The following is a 23838-nucleotide window of genomic DNA, read 5'->3' as shown; positions in this document are numbered from 1 at the left end:
AACCCACTCCAGTATTCTTGCCTGGAAAATCCCATGGACAGAGGAGCCTAGTGAGCTACAATCCATGGGGTCCCAGAGTCGGACACGACTGAGTGACTTCACTTTCAGAATAAATATAAAATTATATATAAAAAGATAACAATAAATATAAATAAGATGATGAAAGATGAAATTAAAATAAATTTTAATTTAGCAAAAATTTAAATAAAAACCCAAAGAGAATTTTCCCAATTTATGGTTCCAAAAGGTTAAATTCACTATTGTGGAGTCCCTGACCAGGTCTTTGAACTGCAAGGAGATCCAATCAGTCCATCCTGAAGGAAATCAGTCCTGAATATTTATTGGAAGGACTGATGCTGAAGCTGAAACTCGAATACTTTGGCCACCTGATGCGAAGAACTGACTTCCTGGAAAAGACCCTGATGCTGGGAAAGATTGAAGGCAGGAGGAGATGGGGACGACAGAGGATAAGATGGTTGGATGGCATCACCAACTCAATGGATGTGAGTTTGGCTAAACTCCTGGAGTTGATGGTGGACAGGGAAGCCTGGTGTGCTGCAGTCCATGGGGTCGCAAGGAGTCGGACATGACTGAACGACTGAACTGAACTGAACTGACCAGGTCTAGATCCAGTGGAGACACTGATTAAACTTCTAAGTACAGAGTTTCACACACTTTCCCATATAGTGTTTGAATTGATACCAGTCTGGTTCCTCTGAAAATTTCTGTATTAGAATTAAAACAAATTAAGATAATGACTATGCACAAAAAATATCATATCAAGATAAACATTTCCACACATAGTTTGAAATTTTAAAGTTCCATGAGAAGTGGAATTCACCCATTTAGGGATTCTTGGAGAGGTGGTGCATTCTAAAAATGGAAGGCATGATATTTTAGTTACATAGATGTTAAAAGGCTTCTCTTACAAGGAAATGGTTGCCTACAACAGTCCACAGAGCTATGACTTTTGTACAAACAGTATATTCCAGAAGAAAAGAGAAATTGAAATTTTTCAGAAAGGTAAAAACACTTCCAGACTTTGGCCATTTTCGTCAGTTTAGACTCTAGTCCTTCAAGTGTAAAGCATATTAACAAAGCGATACTGATGCTTATATTCTTAGCAAACCTCAGTGGTTTTGGTGATAAAACTATGATGCCAGCCTTCATAGTTGTCAACCTCTAATTTTCAAGGAAGACAAATACTCTTTACTTGACAGCTGTCTTTTGAAAATACCGTTATGTTCTTTTTCCAAAGGGAGAAAGCAATTCTGAATGTTGTTGTTTAACCAATTGTACTTAGATTCATTGGGCTTGGCTAGAATATTACAGAGACAATAGTTCTTGCGATGCGAATCACAGCTATGTGTGCCATCTGTCAATAACAATTACTCTGACAACATCCTGCCTGTAATACACATTTTTGATACCTGTTGACATGACACACAGAAGCACATTTCAAAAGAAATCAAAACAAAGTATGGTTGCCAGCATTTTTACTGTTACAGTCATATCTGTCTGAAAAGTATAACAAGTAACTATTGTGTAGAAGCAATTTTTATCTACATAATAGAAGGAAAATTTTTTTAGACTCAATTTAACATTCATTAAGATCACTGAAAGAAGTATCACTAACTTTAATCTCTAACCAGAGAGTCTCCATCATCGCTCACGACACTAAAAGAAATGTATTCTCTTAATTTTTTACTAAAGCTTAGAAAAATTAAATTTTCCAAAGTCACACAGTTAGCAAAGCACTAAGTGAAGGCAGGAAAACTCAATGTCTCTGTGACCTCTCAGGCTATATAACCTTGAACACAGTGCTAGGCTTCCTTCCTTCCTCAGATACTGATATCTACTAGTTTGAATATTTTAGATTTTTTTTTCAAAGCCACAGTATCTTAAAGTAAACCTTAAAAATATTTTTCATTCCACTCTACTTGTCTCAACTATACTGTTGCTGTTGTTCAGTCGCCCAGTCAAGTTGGACTCTTTGTGACCCCATTGTCCACAGCCTGACAGGCCTCCCTGTCCATCACTAACTCCCAGAGTTTGCCCACGTTCCTGTTCATTGCCTCGGTGATGCCTTCCAGCCAACTCGTCTGACGCCCTCTTCTCCTCTGACTAGTATAGTCAACTATCCTAGTTTTTAGCAAATATTTCGAGTTCTCTTTTGTTTTAACTGTAGAACTTTAGAATTAGAATAAATTTGCAAGACTACCTAAACTATCTCTATTTTCACTAAAAAGAAAAATGAAGCTATAAAAATTTGAGATTTAAATTAGTCACTTAAGTAGTTTGTGATAGAGACAAGGAGAGGACCAGAATCTATTTCTTATGAATCCTGCCCAGCTCTTTCTCCATCAGTTGATGATGAATATTAGAAAAAGTTCTTATTCTTGAATTTCTGCAGTCTGTGTATGATTAACACTTGCTTTCTATGAAAGTCAGCATAAATTTAAACATTCCTCTTTTTTTTTTTGCTTTCTATTAACATGGGTGATGTAGTATTCAGCTGTCTATGTTGATGCCTTCATGCTTCAGTCAAATTACCAACATGCCAATTATCTCTATGTAGCTTTTCTCTTTAAGTATGTTCTCCTACAACAAAAACAAGAAAACAATAATTCTCTATGCTATAACTTATTTTAGGTGGTGTTTACTTTCCCATTAATATTTTTTTAAAAAAGAAAGAAAACATATAATATATAGAAAGGTTAGCTATGATTATCTTCCTGTGAGAACTTTTACCTCATGAGTATCCTAAGAAGGGACTTCCCTGGCAGCTCAGACAGAAAAGCATCTGCTTACAATGCGGGAGACCTGGGTTCAATCCCTGGGTCGGGAAGATCTCCTGGAAAAAGAAATGGCAACCTACTCAGTATTCTTGCCTGGAAAATCCCATGGGCAGTAGAACCTGGTAGGCTACAGTCCATGGGGTCGCAAAGAGTCGGACATGACTGAGTGACTTCACTTTCACTTTTCATACTAAGAAGGAGGCTTCCCAGGTGGCGCTAGTTGTAAAGAACCCACCTGCCAATGCAAAAGACGTAAGAGACATGGGTTCCATCCCTGGGTGGGGGAGATCCCCTGGAGGAGGGCATGGCAACCCACTCCAGTATTCTTGCCTGGAGAAGCTCATGGACAGAGGAGCCTGGTGGGCTACAGTCCACAGGATCACAAAGAGTCAGACACAACTGAAGCAACTTAATACACACACACACACATACTGAGAAGGCTGAAATCAGTTATTAATACTAGAAGACAAATCAAATCATGTGGAAAGCCATTCTTTCAGGAAGCACAAGAACAATTTTTGGTGAAAGTATAAATACAAACTATGTACGTTTACATACTTTCATTATGAGATCATTTTTTTGGTAATGCAAATTTTAATATTGATATAATTGGTGGTGGTTGTGCTTAGGTGCTAAGTTGTGTCCAACTCTTGCGACCCCATGGACTGTAGCCTGATAGGCTCCTCTGTTCATGTGATTGCCCAGGCAAGGATACTGGCAGTCTTCAAAGTATCTTAAAAGATTTTATTTGTAAAGTCTTTATAGTGAAGCATGAACTCTAAGGAGGTAGAAAGTTACTGTAAAGAACATTATTTATTAAAAGGTGTATCTAAAGAAGCTGGAAAGGTGTTCTGTTAGCTTCTGGTCAGTGAACTTAATCAGGTGGTCTGCAGACTCAGTTACTTCTGGAATAACCAGTGTTAAAAAATGGTGAAGTCCCATTCAGGCTTGCCTCCCTTTGCTGTCATTTAGCAGTAAACCCAGGGCAAAGGTGCCATTGTTAAAGTTTTATGTGAAATAAGATCTTCCTATTATAGAACTTCAGGCATTGAATAAGATTTATGAAAAATCTTAATGCCTCCCTTGCAGAAATTTGGGAAACTTGGCTCCAGTTTTGTCTCTACCATTTTATACAGGAAACTTCAGGTTTATTTTTATTACTTTCTAAAATCCCTTCACCTGTAGTATGGAGAAAAATATTGCTAACATTCTTCAAAAGATTGTCGTGAGAATAAAATCTGGTAGCAGCTATAAAATACTTTGTAAAGTGCAGAATACGGAAGTATTAGTTTTTATCCTCTAAACACTAACGGTAGAAATAGTAAATGGTATAACCTATATAGAAGTGTTTTTAAATATGAAGCAAGTGCCTTAAACATGCACCATACCCTTTGATTTAACAATGCCACTTCTAAGATTCTAAAGAAATAATCAAAGATATGGCAATAGATATTCATGTATGGTCATTACAGTAAATTTGCTGATAATAAATAGCAAAAACAAACAAGCAAGTAGATAAACTTGGAAACAATCTAAATTACTGGGAAAAAAAAGATAATGTCTAATCATTAATCCATCTAGTGATTAAAAAATAACATCCTTGAAAATTAATGATACTATCAAATGTGCATACAATAATAGGTGAAAAAGTAAAATAGGAAACTGGATGTACAAGACTATTAAATATGCAGTATGTTGCTGCTGCTGCTGCTGCTAAGTCACTTCAGTCGTGTCCGACTCTGTGCGACCCCATAGACGCCAGTCCACCAGCCTCCCCCATCCCTGGGATTCTCCAGGCAAGAACAGTGGAGTGGGTTGCCATTTCCTTCTCCAATGCACGAAAGTGAAAAGCGAAAGTGAAGTTGCTCAGTCGTGTCCTACTCTTTGCGACCCTATGGACCGCAGCCTACCAGGCTCCTCCGTCCATGGATTTTCCAGGCAAGAGTACTGGAGTGGGGTGCCATTGCCTTCTCCGAAATATGTAGTATAGTTATAAACATATGTGTGTGCACGACTTCATGTGTGTGTGCAGCTGTATGTGTATGTGTATTGACAAAGACTCTTTGTTTGATCAAACTGGAGTCAGTCTCCCGAATCTTCTTCTAGGCCCACTTCCTTGTAAAATCTAGCTTTAGCCAGAACTCTGAGTACTGTAACCAGAATCCCCTATACTCTATATTTGGTCTCCCTTAAAATCTGACTGGGTTCCTCAATCTTCAACATCCTCCAAGTGATGGTTAAGCATCCTGACTGGTCTTCAGCTAAAAGAATTCTGTTAGGTAAGTTTAATCAGAATTCTCTTCATATTTGGTGTTTCCTCTTCGTAATTTTCCACTGATCCCCACCCTGATACCTGGCTATATGTTCCCACCCACCCAGGTAGTACTCGGAATTAAGCCCAATTCAATGCTCAGTCTTTTTCTCTATTGTAATGATCCAGACATGGGGATTTTTCTGATGGTGTGTATGTGAAGGAAATAAGCAAAATGGGAGCAGTTTCCCTGCTTTGGAAAAATTCCGGTAGCTGTATTACCAAGCTGTGGCAAAAGATTCAAGTAAGACATGGCTGGTCCAAACGTGAGATTGAACTTCTAAGGATTCATGTTTTAAAGTTATTCCTCTGAGACCGTTTTCCGGTTATCCTATCATCCCACTGTTACCCAGCTCATGTGCAAAAAGACAGCTGGTGGCAGGCCTCTGCAAATGCATTTCTCCCCATCTAGGCCCCTAGGACTTATCCTGTCTTCAGATTACAGGGATATTCTTTGGTAGAATCCCTGGAGTTATGGAAATGAGAAATTTAGAGAAAAAAAAAAAACAGAAATCTTTGAACTGATGCTGGGAAGAAAGGCCCTTCTTGAAATTCTGGAGCCAGAAAACAGTAAGATAATATGTATGCTTAGTATTTATTTCAGAGGTTTACATAGTAAACGAAACACTGCTCAATGACTGGCAAGTATAGCTTTGCATTCAGACATCAGTCTCCGATTTTAAAGAATTGTCAAGGTCTTACTGCTTTCTGGGCAAGAACAGAATTACCCTAAAACTCAACAAAAAGGAATTCACCTATGAATATGGAATCTTTCACATATTTGACAACCTAAGATTTCTTTTAAAATGACGCAGGAAAAAGTTACCCTCAAAGTGACTTTATGTTTATTTGATTTAGTTGCAAAAAGAAAAGTCACATGTTCATCACTCATGCCCCAGAGACACCTTCACTTGTTCAGGCCTCTCAGGCCTCTTCCCATGATACCATGTGGAGATGCTAAGTGAGAGCAGCTTTTGTAGAGAGTGTATTTCACAGAGACAGACAGAGAGCAGCCCGGGCAGATGCACTAAGGCCATAATTCAATGGAGAGGTTCTGTGTCCATGCACGAAGACTTAAACTTCTTTCTTCAATTCATGAACTCATTGATACCAAACTTTATCACAGCCAAAAGCAAATCAGATGGAGATACTAGAAAGAAGTTAAAAAGTGATAATAAAGCCCTCAGTGGGAAATATTAGATTCAACCTCTAATGACAGAGACTATGTAGGTACTTGAGAGGATGAACATGTAAAGGGTTCCCAGATTTTAGAAGTGAAAGTTTCACTACTACTTCAGAAACTTGAGTCACATCTGATTGAGAACATTCTGCACATGCAGCTAAATACTCTTCAAGTAGTTTCAAGAAGCCTAATCCTTAAGGAAGAGTTCCTTTCCTTTGATGCTTATTAGTTGACTGAAACCAATCAAGCAATTTGCAGCAGAGAAAAGAAATTCAGCACTGAAGAAACAAACTGCAGTCCCTCCATCATCACAGCTTACTTCCCCATCAGAACATTATTGTTGGTATTATTGTGGAATCCTACCTTAGATAATATCTGATTGTAGTTTATCTGATTGAAATATAGAGCACTGATTATAATGTACAGATTTCCAAAACCGCTTAGGTAATTACAGGCCTGCATAACAAACTCTGTTCTTTATCCCTTCCAAAGGAAGTTTCATTATCCCCATATTATCTTGCACACAGAAAGAATTTCCTGAAGGTGACCTTTTTATAGGTGGTAACCATAGTAACCGATTTCCAGCCGCTAACATTCTGACACCACTTGCACACTGCAAATGTTACGGGGATGCTGAGGATTGATGTTTTGTGTTTCCCTCCAGAGACAGAAGCTGCATAAATAGTTACCAATTTGAGAGGAAAGATGTTATAAGAAATTTAAAGCCACATTTTCCTGCTCTCTTGCTAATCAGACAGCAATCCATTTTTCCCAAGATCTCTGCAATACTCTCACTTAGAGACTATCAAAGTATAAATAAAAGGTGTGGATCTTTAGGAAATGTGAGGGGAAAAAATTTAAGTGTTCCTTACTTTACTCTTAAATAGGACAGTCAGTAGATAAAGGAGGGAGAAACAAACACTCCTTTGGGAACCTATTCTATTTTAAAGTACCTCCTGGAGTCCCCATGTGCTATAATGGGAGTTATATGCTCTCATCAATGGAAACTGGGTTGGCTGTGTAACCCTAGGAAACTGCAGCTTCAGCACTTGATCCCAAGAGTTAGAAAATTTTCAAGGTAGTAGGAAAGTTAGAAGGTACATCTGCCAATTAGAAGCCAGCCAAGAAAATGCCAGAAAGGAGAGAGGAAGTGACTGGTACATAGAGGCCAAATGAAAATTCAGACACTCTTGATGCATGAGTAGTGAGAAACCAGCTTTAATATTTAAGCAAGTAAAACACTGTCCAGAGTCTCTGCTTCCCTCTTAAAAAAAAAAAAAATGAGTTCACTTATATGGCTTGTTTCCCTCTTTGGGGAGAGATTTGTTTTTATGTTTTCAATAAATATGTTCACCTCTGGGATTGTTCGCTAAGATATAAGAAAAGTAATTCTTCTCATTTCTTTTGTATAAAACATTTATTGATGTCAAGTACATTTTAAATTGAATAAAGGCTGTATCTTAAAAATTCAGTTGTTATTCAAATTTTGGGTGCTTCTATACTTCTTGTCATTGTGTTATTCAATTTTTGAACTATTTTAATTAATATATTTGTCCATGTATTATCTTCTTTATCTTTTTAAAAAAATTTTGATATGATTCACATTTTATGTATGGTCATTTATCAAGCTACATTTGCTTTCTAACCATTGATCACTATTGTATCCTACAGACTCTCAGTTCTGTCTCTCTTTTATTTGGCTCCTGTCCAGTCAATGTTTCCCAAAATTCGAGTCATCTGGGAATCCATCTAAAGGAAAAAAATAGGGGAAAAGGCATCCACTAAGACCCTTCTCAGTTTATATCCTTCTTAACCTAGCCCTCAAGTATTAATATAACTTGTCTCTAGTTGACTAATTATCACTTTCTAAACATCCTCATATCCTGCCCCTGGGCCTTTGCACAGGTCTACCCCACACCTGGAGTGTCTCCCCCATTTCCTCGTATCCATAGTCTACTCTCATTTTAAGATCCCTGCCCAGTATCTCCTCCTTCATGAATTCCTTCCAACTGAGTTGGATTTCTCTCTTCCTTGAGTTCTTTCTCCCTTTATTTTTTTATGGTACTTTCATATTCTGCAGTTTTATATTTATTATGTCCTTATCTCACATAAAGTTTCTTGCACAGGGAGCTATGATATTTTTATATCACCTACTTTTAATATCTTATAGTATATGTGTGAATAAACTCAAAGAGTTACTCAATGGAACAGAATTTGTTCTTGTCCTTCATGTTGCTTCTCTTATTCTAATTTCTAGTATCCTTGAGCCACATGCTTTTTCAGTTCAGTTCAGTAGCTCAGTTGTGTCCGACTCTTTGTGACCCCATGAATCACAGCACACCAGGCCTCCCTGTCCATCACCAACTCCCGGATTCTACCCAAACCCATGTCCATTGAGTCAGTGATGCCATCCAGCCATCTCATCCTCTGTTACTTTAAAACTGCTATATTCCCCTACTTAAAATCCCAAATGTCTTCTTCAGTCACCTTTGATGATTCCACTCCACAAAACTTTCAGGTGTTTTGCTGTTGTTCTTGTTCATTTATCTAATAGTTCTTCTCTGTTTCCTAAAATATCTTATGTTTTTGCCAAATTAATGTCATTTCTGTCATTCGCTTTTAGAAACCCTGACATAATCCTCATTTCTGCCCCACTAATAGGTCTCATTAAACACCTCCCTCCCTGTGAGTTGGTGTCCACCTGTCACCACCCACGTTCCCTCCTGCCTTCCCTTTGAGCCTTCCAGTTACTTATTTGTCATTTTTAGCACGGCTCCTCTTAATCATCTTACCTCTTCTTCTGAATGTTCCTCACAATTTTCTACTCTATTCTTTCTTTCCTCAATCATTTTCTTCCCTATTTAAACATTTCCTAATGTGCCTGTTTATAAGAACTTGGGCAAATTTAGAAATTCATCACTAAAATCTACTAACAGTAGAATTATGGATATTATACAGGTAAAGCCTTCTGTTTGGCCTTTCAGAGTCCCTTTAACACTCCTTAGAAACCATGCCATATAATTAGGTAGACAGAGAGAGAGAAAGCAGTCACATGTCTTCCTAAAGTCACATTACGATTTCAGGCAGTTCTCACTGCCCAGTTCCACAAAGGATCTGGTTTGAAACTCAACAGAAATTTCTGTTACAGAAATAATACAAGGATTGAGAACAAACTTTTTTTTTCCCCCCCCCTGTGGCTTCCCTTTATTGAATCATGAAAACTGAGTGTTCACCCTGGCTTCAAAGGCAAAGAGAAAACCAGGATTCCCCAGAACTTGTAAGAGTCAGAAATGTATCAAATTTGCTATTGCATTTCTGAGGAGATATAGTAGAAATACTTTTATATTCCTACTAGGCACAAGTATCAGAGAAGGCAATGGCACCCCACTCCAGTACTCTAGCCTGGAAAATCCCATGGATGGAGAAGCCTGGTAGGCTGCAGTCCATGGGGTCGTGAAGAGTCGGACACCACTGAGAGACTTCACTTTCACTTTTCATTTTCATGCATTGGAGAAGGAAATGGCAATCCACTCCAGTGTTCTTGCCTGGAGAATCCCAGGGATGGGGGAGACTGGTGGGCTGCCGTCTATGGGGTCGCACAGAGTCGGACACGACTGAAGCGACTCAGGAGCAGCAGCAGCAGAAACAAGTACAAACTCTGGGCATTACACACAAAACAAATGTAAGAAAACCTGAAAGTTGCACAGACGGCAGACGGGCTAGGCAACTCAGGGCCCAAGCGGAGGGAACTGATGAATAAAGTTAACAAACCTCTAGCAAAACTGAGAAAGGAAAATAGAGGGAGAGAACATGCAAATAACCAATCACCATGGGTGGCTGAGTGGGTTTATTCCAGGGATGAAAAGTACATTTAATATTTGTAAATCTATTTAACCCAGCATATTAACAGGATAAAGAAAAAAATGTATTTGGTCAATCAATACAGAAAACAAGTATCTGACAAAATTCAGCATTCATTCATGATAAGAATATTCAAAAAATTTAAAATAGAAAGTTTTCTCAATTTGATACAGATCATTTTTTAAAAACCTAATGGTAACCATATTGTTAGTAAAGAAAGGCTGAATGCATCCTCTCCCCATCCAGTTGGGAATAAGGCAAGGTTGTCAACTCCCACCATTCTTATTCAACAGTGCTGAGAGCTCCTACTAATGCAAGAGGACAAGAAAGGAAAATTAAAAAAAATAGAAACTGGAAAGGAAAAAGTAAGACTAGACCTATTTGCAGATGACATAATTGCCTATGTATAAAAATCCCAAAGAACCTATAAAAGAATCCTTTTAGAACCAGCGAGTGAGTTCAGCAAGGTTACAGATTATAAAATACACATAAAAAACCAATTGTATTTCATATACTAGCAATAAACACATGGGCACACAAACTAACAAGAAAATATTATTTATAATTATTTTTAAAATTCAATACTTACGAGTAAATCTAACAAAACATGTACAAGACTTATATACTGAAAATTGCACAACTGTGTTGAAAGAAATCAAGGTCTAAATAAATGGAAAGACATACCATGTTCATGGATTAGAAACCCCAACATTAAAAAAAAAAATACATGTAAATACTCCCCAAATTGACATACAGATTTAATGTAATTTCTATCAAAATAACAGTGACATTTTTGTAACTATTGAGAAAAGTACTTAAAAGCTGTATGGAAAGGAAGAGAAAATAAAATAGCTAAAATAATTTTGAAAATGAGGAATTAAATGGGAGAAATCAGTCTGTCCAAAGTAAACATTTATTATATAATAGCTATAGCAATTGAAACACTATGTGTACTGGCAGAGGGACAGACGCTTAGCTCAGTGGAACAGAACAGAGAACCCAGTAGTATCCACATGAATACTTTTGTATATAACTTATTTTTGGTGAAGACACAAAACAAATTCAAGAGGTGAAAGATAGTTTCCCTTGAGAAAGTAAGTGATACTGTAGCAATTAGGTATCTATAAACAAGCAAACAAAAAATTGGACCTCAACCTAAATTTCATACTTCATGCAAAAATTAATTCTAAATGGATAACAAACTTAAATATAAGGCATAAAATTTTTAGGAAAAAATAAATTTTTTAGGAAAAAAACAGGATAAAAGTCTTGGGATCTAGGGCTAAGCAAAGATTTTTGAAACTCTTGACACCAAAGGCATAATCCATGAGAGGAAAAAATTGATAAATTAAACTTTATTAAAATAATAATTTTTTTTCTCTGTAATGCAGTTAACACAATGAAAAGACAAGCAGCAGATTGGAAGTAATTACCTAAAAACCATACATTTGATTAAAAATTGTTATCTAAGAACTCAGTTGCAAAAAACACAGAGACAAAAATAAAACAAGCAAACAAACAAAAAAACAACATGCAATCCAATTAAAACACCAACGAAAGACATGAAGTGACATTTCTCTGAAGATATACAGATGGCAAATAAACACATGAAAAGATTTTCAACAGAATTAGCCATAAGGGAATGCAAATAAAACTACAATTTAATACCACTACATTCTATCATAATGGCTAAAAAAAAAAAAAGTAACGTCAAATGCTAGCAAGGATATAGAGAAAGTCATACATTGTTGGTGGAATGTAAAACAGTAACAGCACTCTGAAAATGGCCTAGCAGTTTTGTTTTGTTTTCTTTTACAAAACTTAACATAGCACATGAGCATTTATCCTAGAGAAATGAACACTTAGGTTCACACAGAACCCTGTATATGAATGAATATATATATATATGAATTAAACCAACTTTATTTTTAATAGTCAAAACTTGGAAACAACCAAGATAACCGTCAATGGATAAGCTGTTAAACCATGGTACACCAGTGCTATGGCATAATATTTAACAATAAAAAGGTATAAATTATTATTACATGTAATAATTTGGATTAATCTCCAGAGAATTAAGTTGAGTGGGAAAAAAGGGCAATCCCCAAACATTACATACTATTTGATTCTTGAACCATATATAATATTTAAACATTTTTAAAATCTATAAAATTACAGAAAAGGAAAACAGATTAGTGGTTGGCAGTGGTTAGGGAGAAGTTAAGGATGGAAAGGAAGTAGATGTGGTTATTATAAAAAGGGAGCATATGGGATTCTTGCAGTTGTGGAAATATTCTTCATCTTGATAGTGTCAAGGTCAATACTCCAGTTGTGATATTCTAATACAGTTTTGAGGGATGATTTCTATTAGGAATCACTGAGTTAAGGGTACATGAGATCCCTTTGTATTATTTCTTACATCTCAATGTGAGTCTACAATTATCTCAAAACATTCAATTAAGAAATAAAATTTTTATAACTAAAATAAAATAGTTTCTATTCAGAAGATTAAAATTTTTATGCATTAAGTATAACAAACATATTGCTTCAGATACAGGAATTTGCTTCACATAAGATGTCTCCAAATAATGCAAATGTTCAATAACAAAAGTACCAACCTAGAGAAAGTATACATTTCAGCAGAAAATCAGGCTCTTACAGTTTCAATGGTGTGATGAGGGAAAAAAATTAAGGAGCTTCTTGAATACTACTCAAAAATAAAGGGGCTTCCCTGGTAGCTCAGCTGATACAGAATCTGCCTGCAATGCAAGAGACCCTGGTTCAGTTCCTGGGTCAGGAAGATCCACTGGAGAAAGGATAGGCTACCCACTCCAGTATTCTTGGGCTTCCCTGGTGGCTCAGCTGGTAAAGAATCTGCCTGCAATGCAAGAGACCTGGGTTCGATCTCTGGGTGGGGAAGATCCCCTGCAGAAGGAAACAGCTACCCACTCCAGTATTCCGGCCTAGGTGGCAAACAGTCAGACAGGACTTAACTTTCACTCACTCACAAAAACAAACAGCTACTTCCTCACACCCAAATTGAGCAATACCTTAGTGTTCTGCTTGCTTGTTTTTCCTCTTGAGAAAGGTATTCAATCTTACCTAGAATAGCAAATCATTTAAAAAGACTTTAAAAAGATGCTTTCTTCTTTTTCCCTAACTTTGTGAAATAAAATTTTAGAAACATCTGCAAATTTATTTTTTGAATTATCATTTAGAAAGATAGTCTTATTTGATAATGTTTTATGCTAGAATAAAAGACTTCTCAAAGCAGGAGAACATGATGCTATTATATAACTGTCCCAAAACACCTCTATCATTTTGTTCTTCATTATCTATTGCTTTTTTTCTCTTTTAACTCCTTAGTGAGAAATATTTATCCTGATCATTTGCTTGCTCAGATGGAGATTTTAGGAAGAGAGGAAAAAACCAACAGTCTAAGAAATTCAGCAACATATCTTCAATCCCTGAGCACTACCTTCTTTAGGAAACTTATTATCTTATTATTTTTCATGAAAGCTGAAAGCACATTATGTAGCTCTCTATTGCCTGGCAAGCGTTTCCACCACACTCGGACTTAGTAGGCCTAAGAGTTACCATAGCTACTAATTAACTCTGTCCTGAATGCGTTCACTCCAGAGCAGAGATAGTTTACATTATGCAAAACTGCTTGTGCTCTAAATAAAGAGAATACGCTAGATGCATTCAATCTTACTGCAAATAAAATCAATTTACCTCTCATTAAACTATTGAAGTTTTTTCATTTAAGCCTCAGAATCTGCAGTATTTTCACCTTTGACTATTTCAGTCTAAAATACAGCTAAAATGTGGTCTCCCTCCCTCTTTTCTGTTTTTGAAATGTGATATATTGTTTGTTATCCTTATAAACATAATCTAGGTCATGCTTGTAGTCAATTTTAATGCATTTTACTAATAAAATAAGGCTTAAATGTAAATATTTTTCGTTATTTTATTATAACAAATTTTAAAAGTATATGCAAACCATTATAATGGCATATTTTTTCCTAGAAAGAAATAGTTTCTAATTATATAGTATTTGAGATAGTAGGGAAAAAATCCATAAAGACTGCCTTTTTTCTAATTTCCACCCAATATTTTGAATTTCCATATCAATTTATCTGAAATTTTAAAGATTTGTTTTTGAATTCTGTATTATATATATATATATGTCTAAATGCTTATATTTACAGCATAAAGTTATTAAAAATAGAAAAAATTAAGTATATTTTAGCCTATGATAGTTATACTAATTTAACATAAGAAATTATCTAAAATGTCAACAAATAACACGTTTTTGAGGAAATCAATCTTACAATGATTTTTATTCATCCATTATCCACTTAAATTTGGTTAATAAATTACCCAATAATCATATACTTTTGTAACACTGCTACAATATAAATTAAAAATAAGAATAAATTAATGTTTTCAACACCTATTTTACATCATTTTTGTTAGTCCTAATATACATCTTGTAAAATGAATTCTATATCCATCTCTGAGGAATGCAAGAGTCACATGATAATACTGGGCCAAACAACAAGAAGCATTTAACAGAAACAAAATACCTGTGGCTTCACCTGAATATCTTACAGTGGAAGACGTAAAAGCAACTCAAATCCATATAATCATGCAATTATCCTTCCCATTAAGCCTGTTACTCTTGTGGTATTTCCTTATTTATTTATGGAACTTCACCTACCCAATTAAACCAGAATTTAGAAGTGATCTCTTTGATCTAACCCCAGCTCCTATCTCACACATTTACCTACAACCAGTGGGTCTTAAACGCCTTAAAGCCTAACAGCCTCCTGCTTCCCCCACCTCTAATAACAGTTTTATGGGTAAATTGTATTTTTCATCTTTCTATATTCTCTAATAATTGTGTGTTACATTTAAAAATAAAAAGAGTATATTTCAAATGAATCAGCAGATTGCTAAGGCGAACTAATCCGTCCATCTATCCATTCACCCATCATTGAAAAAGGTCATGCCAATGGTTTTGTGCAAATATAACCTTAGTTACATCATGTTTCTGCCCCTAATCACTGAAATGAATGGTGCCAGGGTCTCCAATTCTGTCTTATCAGCTACAGAAAGACTGTCTCCAGATAGCTTGCTTTCGGAAATAGGACACGGACTAGAGAAATGGGAGCTCTCTAAATGAATGCACACTGCATAGACTGAAAGCTTGCCCTACCAGAGACGTGGGACTGTGACTGCTAATGACCTTCAAAAAACAAGATATTCATTATAACCAGGTCATACTGACATTTTCCTTATAACTGGGGCGAAGGGGAGTCACTTTCAAAAAGCCACTGAAAAGTCACAGAAGAACTTTTAAAAATTCTATGTAAAACCAATCCTCCCTAAATCCTATTGATTTTTTCTCTCTTTTACCTTGTTTATTGTTCTTAGGGACACTTGGGGATAGAGGTTGGTATGTTTAGAGCATAGCAGAGGATGCTGCAAAACCCCTTGAGTGCTAATGTTGGGTAAGAATTCTTTTCATTTGATATCTGGAGCTCTCGAGCTGTAACATGAAGGTAATACTCCAAGCCCTTACCATTTTGATGGCAGAATTATAAAGATTACAGAATTGTAAAACTGAATGAGATACAGGTAAGATTTTCATTGGATTTTACTGATAACTAAATTATAATCATTATGTTTGAAGGAGAAGAAAGGCAACAATGAGCATTGCCCACATTAGATAGAGCATCACTCCTGTGGACTTCCCAGATGCTATTTATCTGAGAAAAAAAAATTTTTTTGAGTACTGAACTTTTAGTCACTTGGATGCAAAGAGGTTTCAAGAATGATCACCACTTTGAATGGAACTGTTCTTTTTCCTTGAGGCCATCAGCAAAGGTCTATAATCTATACCCTCAAACAGAGAGATCTTCAAGAAAAATTGCCAAAGAGATGCACAGAGAAAAATTCTTGCTAAAAAGCAGCTGAGCAGTCAACTTCTTTCAATGACAGCCCCATTATCACACTGATTGACTGTTTAAAAAAGAGAGAGAGACAAAAAGAAAAAGAAAGAAAAGCTCTTATTTCTTTTAACAGGCTAAGAAACTTCTAAACAGTATCCTTTAGTAATCTTACCAAGAAGCAAAATATTAACAATAACTTTGCAAGCCTTGGTATCACTCATAAAGAAACTGAAATCCTAGTGTTTTTCAGCATTTTATCACTTAAAGACAGTTGGAAGTTTTTTCATTGCTCTAGATCTTATTTTCTTCGGCTAACTGTCATTTTCTGTAGGTAGAGCACTGATCTGTCGTGTCCGAGGGAAAAAAAAAAAAATCCACACAGTCCTTGCCTGCAGCCAACAAACCTCACAAATCTTCAAACTGATTTTCGGAATAAAGTGGTCTACTTCCCAAAGATTCGTTCTCCAGAAATGAAGCGTCTGTGAAAGAATATAGATCCATGGAGATTGAGCATGGCTCTTTCTTTTCCACCTGTGCAGTTCCTCTGAAGACACAAGTTCAAAGCTTTGGTAACGTGAAATACACACTACCACTGGAATCCTTGGTCTTCCAAAAAAGGGCAAAAGGATAGAAATAGAAACAATATGGCATAATAGTCAAAACAGAAGGTTACGACACTAGCTTGCTGTGTGACTTACGGCTATTCACTCACCTTCTCTGTTAGCATTTCCTTATATATAAAATAAAAGATATGCTGTAGCTTAATGCTGTCCAAACTCAGCAGGGAACCATATCAAATAGAAAATTCCATTTCATGGAGCCCTTTGAAGTCTTTCAGAATAGTAAATCTCAAAGTACAAAAGTACCATTAAAAGCAAAATGACAGGTTAGCAGTCTAGAAAGGTATAGAAGGAAGAAGTGTGTGGTTTACTCTGACAATGTTCTATGTACTAAGGCTTTACACAGAGACAATGGGTATGCTTTTGTAATGAGAAAATCAAAGGTGAAGGTAAAGAATTTTAATTTTATAAATCGCAAATAAGGGATCAGCAGAGCTGCAGGAATTAGAGAACAACAAAGGAAAACATACACTGGATCAGTCACTCTCAGATTCCAGCATACCTTATTCTGAAGTGGTGACTTTCTTTTTTACAAATGGTTTTTACTAGATTTTTTATTTTTAAGAATTTTTTTTTATCTTTTAAGATATATTTTATTTTAGTTTTAGTTTTTAACTGAATGAAAGACTCTTTTAATTCCATAGTACTTTATAATTTTCAAAAATTTCACACACGTGATCCCACGTAACCCCATTAATAACTTCTTTTTCCCCTTATCCCTCTTTTGTCCCTTTCCCCTCCCTCTCCCCACTGGAAACCACTGGTTTGTTCTCTATATTTGTGAGTCTGCTTTTTTTTTTTTATTTATTCACTAGTTTGTTGTATCTTTTAGATTCCACATATAAATGATATCATACGATATGGGTCTTTCTCTGTCTGACTTATTTCACTTAATGCCCTAACAGGTTTTTAATTAAAGAAAATATGCCACCATGGGTAAAAGCTTGCTTTCTTTATTATATATACACACACATATATCTTAGCTTTTTTTCCCACCTACATATGATACATCCCACATTTCACTCTGGAGATATCTACTATATGACTGTCAAAAAGAGGTCCAGGGTCACACTTCTATGTAGATCAGAAATGATAATTTATAACAAGTGTTAACCACCCTTCCAGAACCCATGACAAACACAACTAAACAATCAGAGAAAATATAGCCAGGCAACTACTGTCAATGTTCCACGCTGGTATGTAATTGAAACATGTTTTCCACTCCTATTGATGAAAAGAGCACTGGGATAGGGTCAGAACTCTGGTTTCTAATGTTGAGTCTGTACTATACTCCAGCAAGCCACATAATTCCCCATGCCTTGATATTTCCTGAAAAAACGAGAGTTTAACTAGGTAACCCCCAAACTACAACCCACTCCAGTTATTTGTGATTCCAATAAATGCAAATGTTTCTGTCATACTACCAGAATCTCTACCACCACTACTACCATGTATATTCACATTAATGTATAATATTTCATGACTAGGTTCAGAGTTCTGTGCCACACCACACTCCCCTCCCCACAAAAGAATGCTCTAAGATAGGTAATATGTTAAAATTAACTGGTCATTTATGACCCCATTTGAATGAGCTTATCAAGTTCCTTCGAATCAAGGAGCACATCTACACTTCTCTTTTATATTCACTATTTTCTTACTAATTAAAAAAGTAATTAGATCAATTAATTGTTTTAGTCACAAAATCAAAAATTACTGTGTATTTACAGCAAGCATGGTCATCGGAGATGTCTTTCAGAAAATTATGAAATCTTTATCTTTTAATGACTATTTTCTCCCCATTATCTAGTGTTCACTCTTGCCTCCCTGAAAAGGTATCAAAAGGAATGCTAGATGCAACTGTAATAGCTGACAGGATTAGAATGTGGTTTGTTAGTGTTAGAGCATTCCATTTGTAGTATCTTCGTGGAACAACTAAAAAAAATCAGATTTTATATTATAAGAGAAAAGAATAAAATACAGAACACTGAAGAGATATGGCAATTTTAAGTATTAAAGAAATAGTGGTGTGAGGAACCATATTAAAGAAGGGCACTCATGATAGCCAACTCAGCCTTCAAGGAGAAAACGAATTAGTCAGGGAGATGAAATCACAGATGTGGTTACTCACTCTCACCTTCAGCCAGGAATCAGACTAGTAATCAGGGAAGCACATTCTTCCTATGACACTGGGCAAGTTGTTTCACCATTGAAGCCTACTGTGTACATTACAAAACAACATGAGGAATATTGCCATGTAATCTACAAAGATATTTCATGTTATATTATCATCATATATGGTTATATATTAATGAAATTGATCTTTACTCAATATTGGAAAAGCAAGTGATTTTGAAGTATATTTATACACTGACATTAAACCCCTTTACATCAGGTGAAAGAATTAATTAGTTCTCTTACTTATAAATAAAAAATTTTGATTTTATCTGTTTCTTAGGGATTTCATAACAAAGTATCCAAATACTGTGGTTATACCAACAAATTTTCTCACAGGTATAAAGGTCAAAAGTCTGAAATTAATGTGTCAGCAGGGTTGTTTCCTTCTTGGGGGCTCAGAGGGTGAACTGGTTCCAAGAGTTTCTCCTAGTTTTTGTTGTTTATTGGCAAGCATTGGTGTTCCCTGGGGAACAGCAACATAACCTAGACTCTATTGTCATGTGGTGTTTTCCTGATGCGTGTATATAAGTCTATATCTCCTCTTTGTATTTTAGTCTCTCTGTACTAGCAAAAAACTGGATAGATTATTGAGACAACTATCCTGAGATCATACAGCTAATAAGTGAGGGAGTTTAGTTTCAACACAAATCTATCTGACTGCAAAGTTTGTGCTTTTAACCACCACTAGAAAGTTTTGTATTTGTCTGGACAGTCACAGTGTCAAGTAGAGCCAAGAAGGAAGGGAGAACAGAACTTACTGAAACTGGAAGACAATGGAAGTTTAACCACTTGCATAGCAATGCTTGCAACAACTGTGGATTCAATTAAATTACACTCAAAGTGTTCCCTTTCTGGTTTAGTATGTTCCCTTTCTGGTTTGAAACATTAACACTAGAAAATGGGTCATTACTGGCATGAGCAAAGCTTACTCTTTGCTAGCAAACATCATGGAAGCAATCAGCCCAAGGACAGACTTAAAACTCCATGAGTATAGGGACTATCCAGTTTGTCACCACAGCTTCAGGGTCTGGCACTGGGTCTTCAGTTTTGCCACATAACGGCTAAATACCTAATATTTCATAAGAATTTACTAGGGGACAGATAATGTAGTAAATGCTTTCCTTACATTATTTCATTTTATTTTCACATGAATGCTGTGAGAGATATTATCTTGATATTTTTCTTATTTATACACTAGGAAACCAAGGCTCAGAAAAAGGTTATGAAACTTAGGAGCAGTGCCACAGGAACATCAAGCCTAGTTAATAAATTACTAACCTTCACACTTTGGATAACATAAAGGGTAATATACATTCACCAGCTGCCCAGACATACCGCTAGCATCTACATAATTAAATCCTTCCAGAAGAGTTGGAAATCTTGGATATAACAGTAACTGTTGACAACTGCCTAGTATCATCATAGAGAATGACAGAAACTAGAAAGCTAATGACTTTGAACCTAGATTTTTCTCCCCAGAGCCATTAACTCTGCAAGCAATCCATGAAAGCCAGGTATTGTTGACATAAACATTTTTAATTCCAAAGAGAACAATAAACCTAGGAAACATAATCAAAAGTGTAGATTTCTGTTTCATTAATAAGGACATTTTTTGAAACATATGAAATAAATTCTTTAGCTTTGCTATGTTCAAGGAGATGGCTTTCTCAGCAAGTTGGCCCTTCACATTTGGGAAACATGCCTTGAAGAAGGTTGATTAAAACAGAAATAAAAGTAACAACTGGTAACAACAGTAATCCTGATGATCATACAGCAGATGGTAGCCTCTTATCAGAGACAGACAAAAACAGCATGCCACATGTCCCCCAGCTCATCTTAAACAGAGCGGAACTAGCTACCACAAGGAAAGAGACTACGATCACAGAGCAGCTTCCATTTCTAACGTTTCACATCTAGCTCTTCTTCATCCACAGTTTCTAACAAAGCCACACTGTCCAGTTATATGGCACAATGATGGGCAGATTCTGTCTATTCTACAAATCCACCGATTATTCCAAATATCACCACATTTGTAGCTGAGAAATACATAATCATGACAATAAAATGTATTGAATACTTACTATTTACCAGATAACTAGACTGTGCACACAGTACTATGTACTGTGCTAAGAATTCTACAAGTGTATCCCATTTAGTCTTCAAAACAAATAATGATATTAATACAATTAAAATCCCCATTTTACAGAGGAGAAAAGTGGCAATTGTAGTGGTTCAATTATTTGCAGAAAATCAAACCCGTCTCTTTTATTCCCTTTCATTTGCTCTTAAATCCTACATTCTGCTTAATTCTACTTGTTAGAGACTAGTCAATAACAGATAATTCTATAGTCACAGAGGAGTTGAAGAGAACAAATCCTGCAGTCTTGATATCATACAATTCTTGTATCAGACACAGTTGGCAACAGGAAACAATATTGAGCCCACACCATAAGACTTAAGTGAAGAGATTCTTTGCAGAGGTGTTGGCAAGGTTAATGAAGAGAGAGAGGATGTAGGTTGATGTTCACAGAGATTAGCAACAGAAGGAAACAAACCAAGGCCAAAAGAAGATAGGAAGAAAATAGTACGAGTGCAGAGGAGCTGTAGCTGTTTAACAAGGTCAAAGCACTAGAGCAAGAAAAGAGCAAGGACAAAATACCCCGGCCTCTTTCCTGCCTTTTTCCAATATTTGCCAGTGCTTCCCATTGGCAGACTCAACTGAGAGCCATTCAGCAAAGGAGCCCAGATGATAGCGTCTTTAGAACCCAAGGGACACAGCCCTGAAACAGGAGAATGCATCTAGGGAGGCACACCAACACATCTGTTATGAAAGATTTTGAGACCATGCTTCTATCTGTATGCTGAGTCTGATGTCAAGGTGAAAGTCTGAAACGAACCTGATGGATAATCAAAAGCAGTTATCACTTTTCAGTCTGTGGCCTTTTAAAGTTACCATACCCTACTGCCCAACAATTTCTGCCCCCTTAGATATGCTCTTTTATTTGCCAAATGCCACAGGTTAGCATTATTTCAAGAGAACCAAAAATCTGCTTATAAGCAGAAGAAGCCTTCCTCCCTTGAAACTGTCACCCTTAGAGTCACTAGGCTGTGTTCTTTCTGATAAAGGCTAGACAGGCTATTGGTTCCATGGTTCCCTGTGGAAGTCAACTATTTTTCATGTTTCAGAACACCCAGAAGTCTAGCTCTACAAAAATATGTGGCATATAGTGATACAATCATGGCAGAAACACGAAGGCTATGAGGAAGTTCTACAAAGAGGGTTGGCAGAGGGTGAGAGGAAGGATTTATGTTTTAAGCAGGCTTGGGAAAGTGATACTTATCTACTGTGACTTGATTCAGCGTGCCTCCCATGATACTCTAGAGACCAAGATTAAACCAAATGAGACTGATAAAAGAAGGTTTTAGGAACCGATCCACCAAGATTCAAGTCAATTGATATTAAAACAGTACTCCCATTTTCAAAAGATTTAAAACTAGTTTAAATTGGTATTGAGTTTTTGCTTAGCAGTTCTAACATTTTAAGTTAAAAAAAGCAATAAAATCAGTCCCTGGGACAGGTTTTCAACTAAGTTTTTCCAAAATATCCTCAGCAATGATAGACTAAGAAAACATAATGCCACCTTATTTGATCATATCAGGCTGGCTTTTTTTTTTCTTTAATCTTGAGAACAGCCCAAAGTTAGTTTTCACTGGTAAACTGAGAAACACAGGCCATGAAGCAACAAAACTGTGTAAATAAAGCAAAGCAAATTGCTATTTGTAATATTACTTACTTCATTATTTGAACAACTTTAGAAAAATGCGAAGAGCTATGCACTGAAATTACACATGCCAACTAGGGCATTTTCTATGATCCATTAGGCTTCCTTCGATAGAAAAATTAATTATGTTGCCGTTTCATAATTCTCTCCTGAAACATTTATGTAGGTGTTAAGGATTCCTTTGACACAATTTAGAGCCCCATGATTAAAACATTTTAAAACATTTAAAATGTGATGTATAAGTGGAGAAATTCCGTGGACTGAAATGCATAATAGAAGTGAAAGTGGGAACTTCTGAGAAACAAAACATTAAATATACTGGTGGGACTTATAGCTTTTCCAAGGATATATTTGTTGTCGCTTTTCTTTTTCTCTGGATTTAGATTTGTCCTAAGATGCTGAGATCTTTTCTGATAGATCTTTGAGAGAAAATTTGAAGACTAATGTGTCAATGTTCTCTTCTATTTTGAGGTTCTATAGAAGATGTAGAGCAATATAATTTGCTATCCTCACATTATATATTCATATTTATTCTTCATAAACTCCCTCAGAGTAAAAAATATCCATTTTAAAATTTCAAATTATTATTCACATTCCGGTGTCTTTCCTTTTGGACCTGTTTCTCTTTGATATAAATCTCTATGTAGTTTCTCAAGTCAACATGGTAAAAGAAAACAATTTATAGGAATTTGTTAGCTCCCTATCACAATTAATTTTGAAATGTAGTGTCATCTTCCAGCTGCAATTATCCTAACATAGACCATTGAGAATCACCAGAAGAAAATGTTTTCCTGGTTGCATCGTTACATCCTTCTCAGATCTCATTTGTACTAGCAAACTTAGAGTCCAAACATCTGTTAAAAATGCGTATTTTTAATTGCAAATAGAACTGCCATATGACCCAGCAATCCCACTACTGGGCATACACACTGAGGGAACCAGAATTGAAAGAGACACATGTACCCCAATGTTCATCGCAGCACTGTTTATAATAGCCAGGACATGGAAACAACCTAGATGTCCATCAGCAGATGAATGGATAAGAAAGCTGTGGTACATATACACAATGGAGTATTACTCAGCCATTAAAAAGAATACATTTGAATCAGTTCTGTTGAGATGGATGAAACTGGAGCCAATTATACAGAGTG

The sequence above is a fragment of the Capricornis sumatraensis genome, chromosome 22, assembly GCF_032405125.1.
Source record: "Capricornis sumatraensis isolate serow.1 chromosome 22, serow.2, whole genome shotgun sequence".
In the NCBI taxonomy this organism is placed as follows: domain Eukaryota; kingdom Metazoa; phylum Chordata; class Mammalia; order Artiodactyla; family Bovidae; genus Capricornis; species Capricornis sumatraensis.
The sequence above is the reverse complement of the archived record's forward strand: the minus strand, read 5'-3'. Positions refer to the sequence as shown.